The 10,000-nt window shown below is 39.5% G+C and overlaps 1 protein-coding gene across 1 annotated transcript in view; it reads right to left on the bottom strand.

The window, feature by feature from the left end:
* LOC137972592 (uncharacterized) overlaps positions 1 to 10,000 on the bottom strand; it is a 22,999-nt gene that overhangs the window by 12,420 nt on the left and 579 nt on the right. The gene's annotated exons all lie outside the window — the stretch shown is intronic.

Raw genomic sequence — 10,000 nt, 5'->3', positions numbered from 1 at the left:
CTACAGTAAATTGTAATCTGTTTAGTTTGCAATGGCCAGGTTTTGTTTATTGTTACTTCTGCTTTATCATGCAAGTTTCATTATAATGCTTCTTTGCTAAGGTGACCACATGAGCAGGGGCCATGTAGTGAAAATTTTCGGTGTTTCTTCTTTTGTGCCTTAACCTTCTTGTGTTGGCAAAGGTTTTGCTGTGGCCTCGGGTGGGGGGCCCTTTCACTCGTTCCTCGCTCAGGGCTTTCGCAACGCTCGGAAGTAACTGAAAATTTATGCTTTTACCAAAACCAGTTGGAAGCATTGCAAACGGATCTTTTTTTCGACTTAAGTTCAAAAGACACAACTTTTGCTCGAATCTGAGGGCTTGTACTTTTGGGAATACTTAAAGACACTCGGCGACAGAGTTGACCTCTTTCTTTCGTGCTCCGCGTAAGCTCCGCGCTTGAATCAAAATGATTACGAAAATGTTGATGTATGATATATATAAAACTGTCAAAATTGACCAATCAGAGGGTATACCAGGAGCTGGTATACCGGAATGAAGAATTTAAAGAGATGCTTACAGGCTCTCCCGCCTCGCCTCGACCCAAACCCCCACTCACTTTTCACACGCATGTCTTTTCGTTTTCTCGACTATCTGAGAGCCTGGAACAGGCTATTGTTTTAATAATGTCCCAGTGGGGGAATAATAATGAGCTTGCCCTCCAGCATGGCGGATTTTGTACCATGTGATCGTTTGTTGCAAAACGCCTATAATTAACGTCAGCTTGTAAGCCTTTCCTGAAACATGAGATGAACACGTGATGATTTCCAGCTTGAAGGGAAAGACGAGTCACTCACACTCTCCTTAAAGATCGGTAGAACCCTATGGATAACATAAATGTCCCGAGAGCAAAAATTTAAGCTTTCATTTGTTGGGAGGAAGTCGTGGATCATCCCAGAAATCTGGGACTAGTCGGGGAAATAGGATCATTCTCGAAAATGGCGCCGCACAGTAAGTAACTAATTTTCACTGTTGATTGGGAGCGGAGAAACTGTAGAATGTCTTTGATATATCAAAAAAGGAATTATAAATAATACAAAATTCAAAGAGTAAAAGGTAGACACAGTTTACCAGCTGAGTTGCAACCGTTTGTCCGCAATTACTACAGACAGATGAGTGACACAATGTGGAGCGGCAATTTCCCATTTGACTTTGAGTTGACAATTGAAATTAAAAACAGTGGTCGGATGAAAACTTAATTGAAAGGGCAAAAAAATGTTCTCGCGCCATCTCAGTTGTAAACGAAAACTTGGTTAATTCATGCAAATTTACAATGACATTGATTTTAAAAGTTCAGAATGAAGGAAGCTTTTCAGGGTGATAACTTGCAGAATTCACGAAAACGACCGGTAACTTATCTCATTTTACGTCCTTATCTAGAATATAATTATAATAATATATTACTAGCTATAGTAATTGTCTGTTTTAGATAAAGGGCCTTGGTAAGCCGATGCATTGTAACTTTTTGAGCCCTTCATGCACCTTTCCCTAATGCATTAGGGCAACGGTGCAACTCTAGCTCTTCATGGATATTTCAAAATTATAAACCAAGAGATTTGCCAGGGAAAACTTAAGCCCGAATCTTAATCGACGTGAAGGAAATTTATAGGGAATTTAAATCCATGAAATTCCTGTCAGCGCAAAAAAAAAAAAGAAAGAAAGAGAGAACCTCTTCAGAACCTGTCAGCGAAAAAAAAAAAAAAAAAAAAAGGAAGAAGAAAAGAAATAAACAAAGTGGGGCTACAACGTTTCGATGAAAGACAATCTTATTGGACACAAGAGTTTATTAACGGGTATCATAACATTTTCATCCTTTATATGGATTCCAGCTACCTTTGAGGTGTGATCTCAGGAAACTGAGGACCGAAAGCCGTTTTTCGTTAGGAGGCAGGTGGAAGGAGCTACGTAGCCAAGTCTGAAAGATTTAATTTAAACATGCTAAACGAAAAAGATTTCAATTTATTTGGACATAACTTTTATCTCTTCCGGTTTCTTTTAACTTTACAAGACAAAATATTATCTATTTCGGAAATGTAGTTGATATCTTTAGCGAACTACTCCAAGACATCTGCCGCATCTAGGCTCACGACGTTAATCATCGGGTTACAAGTCATTGTCTCCAAGAAAGTGAGGGCTGCCGTCACAAAGTCATCACAAAATGTTTCACGGCTAGAATGAGCGAGAAAATCGAAAATCGTAGTTAAAGTGTTGCAAACTAAATAGGTTTTTCCATAGTTTAAAAATTTCGTCAAAAAACGGCCATTTAGAACGGAAACACGACAAATTTTGTGGGTAAACAGTAAATTTTAAATGCAAACAATTTTTTTTCCGAGCAAATAACTGTGAATCGTCCAAAATGAAGACCTGAATGTTTGTTGAAAACACAACATTATTGTTTGTGTCAAATGTTGTTGAAGGCCTAAATGTAACTAAGTCCTAAATTGAATAATATTTTGCCGTAAACGTAATAAAGTCCTAGATGAAATAAATTCTTGACAGTGACATTGGGCCTTAAATTGCTAACGTGATTAAAAGGGCTGTGTCACGGCTGTCTACTTAATTTGGTGAATGTTGCAAACTCCGTATTTACTTGAATATGAGCCGCCCCTGAATAAGTAACACCCTGGAATAAGCGCTGCATTTGGGACACAATAAGTTAATAAGGGCCACCCCGGAATAAACGCCGCGGCCCTGATATAATTAAAATGGGAAGACTTTTCTGTTAGTTTAATGTTGAAGATGATAATACTGTTGTCATTGTCTCGTCCAACTTTAGAAAGGGGCGGCGAATGGTAAATGCGAGACTCGCGTTTTTCTTTGCGAGCCCGAGACATTTTGACTTTTTTTAGATTGCGAGACCGAGACTTCAAAGTGTTTTGAATGCAAAGGTGTCTTTTGTTGTAAACCCTTGTACGAGACATCAGATCTGAAAATCTGTCAACAGTCAATAAACTCTATTATTTTCCTGGCCATGATCTAACTTCCGGTCAAGGGGGTTGCACTTGGTCGTTTCCCTGTGATTTTTTTGACTGAAGCGCCGTCACTTACAACTCCAGTTGTCTGGAAGTCGTCAAAAAGAACGCGCGGCCGTGATTGAACTCAATTGAGGTGGAAAGGTTCATGTATTAAAACCATGGGGGAAACCGAAATGGGAAAAAAATTCTTCTTGTCATCGGAAGCGAAAGCACGGTGGCTCAGTAGGTTGAGCATCGGGCTGCCATGCGGGAGGTCGAGAGTTCGACTCCGACCGGACTAACACTCAGCGTCCTTAAATAACTGAGGAGAAAGTGCTGCCTTTGTAATTACATCCGCAAATGGTTAGACTTTCAAGTCTTCTCGGATAAGGACTATAAAGCGTAGGCCCCGTCTCAAAAATGTCTTCCATGTTCATTAGTTCTCCGTGGGTCGTTAAAGAACCCACACACTAATCGAGAAGAGTAGGGGATAAAGTTCCTGGTGTTGTGGGTGTTCTCTGTGAGTATATGGGTGGGTGGGCTTAGCAGGTCCACATCCAATCTCGACCCCAGAGCTCTTCTCTTGACTGAGTGAGAGAAGAGCTCTGGGAAACCCTAAAACAAAGTGTCTTCTCATTGGTTTTCGTGAAGAACAATCAAAAGCATCTCTAATTGGTGCATTCATGTTAGCGCGAGGAGTGAGCAGGCGCCGTAAGGTTCCAATAGCCGGTTTTTGGCTTTAAGAACCCTACGGCACATGTTCTCCTGCATAGAGTTTCCCAGAGCCCTGGGTCGATCCAACGAGAATGGTCCACATCAGCTGAATAGCTGCCAAAACTTCAAGCTGCTCAAACAAATAAATAACATAACATAACACATAACATAACAATCACGTATGTACTCAATAAATGTTTGTATTTACCAATGTGCCGACAATTTTTGCCGAATCTAATGTAAATGAGCGAAAACAATAGATTTTGTCCATTACGTGGAATGCCGAAGGCATAGACCTTATTCATAAATGGCGGTCACATTTACAATTCTTTTGTCCACGTGCAAATTAGCCTACCAAGCCTCATTTTAGAGCAAGAAATCTTTTCAATTCACTGTATTGTATCGAGGGTTTTGCTAAAAGCAGGCCTGCGGCCCAGCGGCCCGCGGTCCACGGCCCGCCACGGCCCGGTGGCCCGAAGGCCCAGCGGCCCGCGGCCCGCGGCCCACGGCCCGCGACGGCTCGGCGGCCCGGAGGCCCACACAGTTTTGTTGTCCATCGGTAAATCCACGCGCATGCACAGATTTGGATAGGGTTTGGGCGCGCAAATGAAAGACGGTGAGTTTGAATTCGTTTACCATTTTAATAATCATTTCAATCCTTTTCGATCCTTTCTTTCGTTGCATGTTGCTAAGTGAAAAACATTGTCATTCTCTGTTGTTTTCGTCTGTTTACAACAACAAACAGAAACAATGGATTCAAATGATTAAAACGGTAAACGAATTCAAACTCACCGTCGTCCATTTTGCACGCCCAAACCCGATGCAGACCTGTGCATGCGCGTGGATTTACCGCCGCGGGCCTGCTTTTAGCAAAACCCTTGTATCGAGGCTTGGTAGGCTAATTTGCACTTCGACAAAAGAGTTATAAATTGACCGCCATTTATGAATAAGGTCTATAATACGTCTTAAAACCGGTCTAGTGTCTTTATTTGTCGATAGCCACAAATGTGCATTACCTACGGATGTTGAATTAAGCTCCGATCGAATGAAATTACTTTTAATCCCTACAAACGTTCATGGTGCAATTAGAACGATTACCTGCGAGCGCGTTAGATCACTCGGCCACCGTGACACACTTCCGGTCTCTAGATGAAAGCAAATATTTATTGTGGAAGCTTTCCGCCCGCCATGATTGACACAGTATCAACTATTCAATAAAGTGAACAGATGCTTTTTCTTTGAGAAAGGCAAGCTTTAAAGGTAAGGAGAGTTTTCTACGTTATTTCGAGATCTTGCTTCATACTTGTGTGTTCCACTGTGAATATTATTTTGCATAGAACAAGTACTTCATTAGATGTTGCAAAGAACGAATACTCTAATATTTCTTGGGAACCAGTTTGTTCAGCCATTTTGACGTAGAAAGAAAATTAGAAAATAGCTTTCAACGGCCAAACAAAAAAAAAAACAAAAAAAAAAAAAAAAAACAAACCAAACGATCTGGCTATTGCCTTTGGACTGGACTATAGAACACCCAATTACGGAATTTTAGATTTTTGAGCATTGAGACAAATGAAGTACAGATGGTGTCTTTTTGTCTTCGCCACGGCAGATTTAAACAGTTTGCAAGGAACTAAACCAGGATTAGCGAACCGGACTTCGAATACAGGGCCTGGTTGTTCGAAAGCCGATTAATTTAATCCAGGATTAGCGTAAACTTTTGTTTCATGTTTTCAACGTTTTGGTGAAAGTTTTACCGAATATCAGCCTTGAACAGCATTTGGGAATAGGGAATAAAACTCCTTTGTTAATTTCTAACCTGAGATTAGCGTTAATCGGCTTTTGAACAACTGGCCCAGGATGATATTAAGTTGTTGAACTGTGATTTGTAATAAGTTTTTCGGATGATTTAAGGCTGATCTTGTAATTTTTGGATGAAAGGAGTTAAGGAAGCAAGTAAAACTGTGGGATTTGAAAAAAAAAAAAAAATAAATAAATAGAAGATCCCTTATCCTGATAATCCGCTAATAGGGCTTCGTTGTTTGCATTTGCAAATTTAGTAACATTAATAATGAGTTTTTACAACAAACAACCTCAAATTATATTACAGATTTATCTTTCTGGTAATCTCTCGCCATTTTCCGAAGTTTACCTGTAGCTGAAGTTCACTGTAACTGGACATTGTCAATTTATGTTAACTGTTTGCGCATTCCACGGATAGGCCTTTGTAGGCGTCTTGTTTCCATTAGATTCGGCACATGTAAAATGCGACGTTTAAAACGGTAAAACTTCAATATCGCATTCGATCGCCTTGCAAAAAATGGAGACTCCGAGAAACCTTCGTATAAGCAACGAGACTGCGAGACCCGTGAAATTCGACCAAAATTTTGCGAGACCCAGAGTTTTTAAGGACCATTGGCCACCCCTTTAACAAACGCCGTACGTAAGGTGTGAAAAATATAATACGCGCCGCGGCGCTTATTCGAGGAAACACAGTACGTTTCTTTATGCACTATGGAACTTAACGTTAACTGATAATTCACTTGTAGACTAGAAAGCTGCAGTTTCTTTTCCAATGAATAGACTTACCAAGCATTGTCTCAATCATAACAAGCAACAAAATTAAGATGAAATATGAAAAACTAGCTGTTAGGCTAACAAGTTTTCAAAACCCCACAATTCTCAACCTTTTTATTCTTCTTCAAGTTTTTCCCTCCGTGCCTACTGGTTTGTTTTTGCTGTGTTATTAATATCTTCTTATAATGTTATGTTTTGAGCGATTCGTTTTACCCAGTTTTGCGATAGTTATTACTTTATAATTATGGTAAATCCTTCAAACAACTAATTTGTTCGGTTTCCACTAAACTATCGTTAATTTACGTAACCATTTGACAGCAAGGTTGAAGCAAGGAGCTTTTGTGAACTTTATCGCACAAAAAGCAGTTAGAATACTGTAACGCTTGGTAATTAACAATTATTGGATGTGGTTGAGCATGATAGCGATAATTATCCAAAGTTTGTGTTATCTGCCGAAGTCGAAGGCTGAGGCGGATAACACAAACTGAGGCTTTGATAATTATCGCTATTATGCGAAAACCGAATCCAATAATTGTTTTATTATGCATATTCCTGAGCTGCACTTGTAAAGACAAGAGGACTGACTCATCGATTTCTTTGGATGAGCGGCAAATCAAAGAATGTTTCTGCGTTTGGCAGTCTTCTTTCCATTTCTCTTCAGTTTAGTGTGTTAGTTGACGTCAATTCTGCATTCTGCATGCATTAAACTATTGTCCGTAGGTATGACGTCAATTTTACATATATAAAATCTATTGTCTGTAGGTATGACGTAAGAGAAACAGAGGAAGCAAGAATTAGCTGCGTGCTTATAGCCAATCAAAATCGAGCTGGCGACACCAATGTATAATATGGTTAACAATTATTGGATGAGGTTGAGCATGATCGCGGAGCTCTGCGCGCTCAAGTCTATCGAAATAGACTAAGACAGAACTACTCTTTTCAACCATAACTGTTAAATTAACGGGGTTTTACCTGGAAGTTGAACTCTCCAAAGATAGGGTGTTTATTTTCCTATTATTTTGATTTTCTTCCATTTCCTTGGGTGAAAATTTCCTAAACTTTGACATTACATGACATTTGTCCTAAGGAATCTTCTGAAGGCCAAAAAAATTAGGGTTACAAAGGTAGTTTTGTCGCTTTTAGCTAATTTGTGTCTTTTAGCTCCACTTAAAAAAATTGTCCTACAAAATCTCTTGATGAATTGGCAGACGGAAGACGGTAAACAGTAATTACCGCTCTGCAAAATTTGAAGAAATTTCACCAAAGAAAACTGGGGTTATTTTACGTGAAAGTTTCGCATTTTTCCATCGCACAACATACGCCCATCACAGAATAGGAATTTGCCAAGATCGCCATTTGAGCATGCGTGAAATTCCCTACCACGTGCATGCGATTGCATAAGGCCGTGCATGCATTTGTGAAGTGCATGCACGCTCTTACCTCTGCTTGAGAGCTGATGTTTATCTGAGCGAAAAAATCGATGGAATTTGGTTGAGAGCTCAACCTCGAGCTCTTTGAAAAAGGGATAAAGTAAGTATCTTCTTCACTTGGTTTACAAATATGGTAATCCCCCTTTCGCGATTTTCACTTGATTTTCGTAGCGTTCACGACTCCAAGGACGGCTGTGTCCCTCGATCGATGGTTGTCAGAACTGATTAGATAAATTTCTTCAGAACAGTGGAAAATGATTCTTTTTTGCAACTTGACCTTCTGTTGGACTCCAAAGAATTTCCAGCCTTCTTACGGATAGGTAAACATTTCGAAAAGATGATACGTCCACATAATTTTGACGAAAGAAAAAGAGTTTTGCAAAGCTGGGAAGCCATGCCTGTTTACTTTCCGCGTGGGAGAGCCGCGCGTCGGTCGCGCGAGCTTTAAAGCTCGCGCCATCAGCCACTTTCTAGTAACCGGGGTGCGCGCGGTCAGGAAACTATATGAAGCACCCATAAGCCAACATATCGGTGTATGACTTGCCTCAGCACAAGCTTGTATCATAAGAACATAATCAGTACCCAAAGCTGATGTATTTTCCGCTGATGCTTTATTTCCCTTAAATAACACTAAGGTCTTAAATAAATTGTTGAAATAAAGGTTTTTCTAACTAAAACAATTAATTTTCAGTAAAGATATGTAGTTTTACTCTGACTTCAGCTAACACTTCGACGGATTACCCATGTTTTTAAAGAAAAGTTCCTACTTTGGGAAAACAAATTTTATTTTGGAACACGTTTATTTTTTTTCTTTGTATATGCAACACCTCAATGGTGCTTTTTGCTCAGGTAACTGTGAGGTGATGAATCATATTATTCACCTCCGACCTGGTGGAGGCCAAAGAGTAGCATCCCTTGTGTCGGAATCATTTCGTCAATACATAATTATTTGGTTTCTAGTTATGCATTTTGTGCGGTATATACTTATCAGTCGTCTTCACAACTGAGGAAAAACAGTAGAACCATTCTCTATGTAAAATAAAATGCTGATAAAATACTAGGATTATCCTCTGTTAAAAAATCATATCTTTACCGCATGCAGTGAAGACATTGCTTTTATCTTTCACATGTGAGAATATAGTTGTCTTCATTGTAACTAACACGATTAGCCATTAAAAAGGGAGGTTCCCCTCCCTTGCAAGATATTTTTGTTCTGCAATTTATTTTTCTCTACTATATTAACATTTTTATGACTCATATGTGACATTATCATGATTTGTTTTCCAGAACTTACACATCTCAGTTTCATGTTACGTAACATGCGTGTGTCGGTGGTTAATGCCCACTTTTCGTCATTTCGAACATGAATAAAACAAGTTGTTCTTAAGGTGGCTCGAAACAGTTTCAACAATTTCGAGGTAATGTCTTTTGATAAGAATTAACTCTGTAATATTATTTCAGATAACGGCAACCTTATGGTACTAAATGAAACACCTATGATTACCCAACAAGATGCACCCTTCAATATTACGAAACTGATTACAATGACAACAAAAGAGGCATGTAAAAAATGCCCTCTATTTTGTCTTTAAACGCTTATATCTCAAAAACGAACTCGGTGATCCCACTATTTATTGCTGGAAAGTACAATTCTCTGGAGCAGATTCAGAGCCACCTTTAAAAATACTGCTTGTCATAAAACCATGCAAAATATCTCATTCCAAGTCAGTGTCTCTCCCTTTTGACAAGTTGCTCGACATCTGTAGAAACTAAAAGTTTCTTGCATTTGTGGAAAAACGCCGCAAAACAATGACAGAATTGGTTAAATAATCGTGCTGCACATGCAGCACGCATTTTAACACATATTTTTGTGGTACACTACGTAACAACAACGAGAAATCACCAATTTTGAGGTTTTCATGACGGCAAAGCTAGCATACAAATGTGAACCCTTTAGTCTCTATTGTTACTCGAAATCTATGAATTAGTCACCCACATTGTTCGACTTGGACAGGATGGAACGTTGCCGTCACGGGAACTGTTCTCTTAAGGGGCTAGTCGCTCGTATCGAAAGTTAGAATTAATCCCATTGAAATTTTATGCCCCGCCTAGTAAATGAGGGGATTTCTTCATCAGCAAACTTTAATTTCTCTACATTTTAGAATGGACAAGAGAGCACACCACGCAACTTGAGTTTGCCGCAGCTTGAGAATGCCGAATGAAACAGGAACACATGATCCTTCGACGCAGTCGAATACCACGTGGCTTGCAGTTTACGTGACTGAATTTGT

The sequence above is a fragment of the Montipora foliosa genome, chromosome 1 (genome assembly GCF_036669935.1).
Source record: "Montipora foliosa isolate CH-2021 chromosome 1, ASM3666993v2, whole genome shotgun sequence".
Taxonomy (NCBI): Eukaryota; Metazoa; Cnidaria; class Anthozoa; order Scleractinia; family Acroporidae; genus Montipora; species Montipora foliosa.
This window is presented reverse-complemented; position numbering and strand designations above follow the sequence as displayed.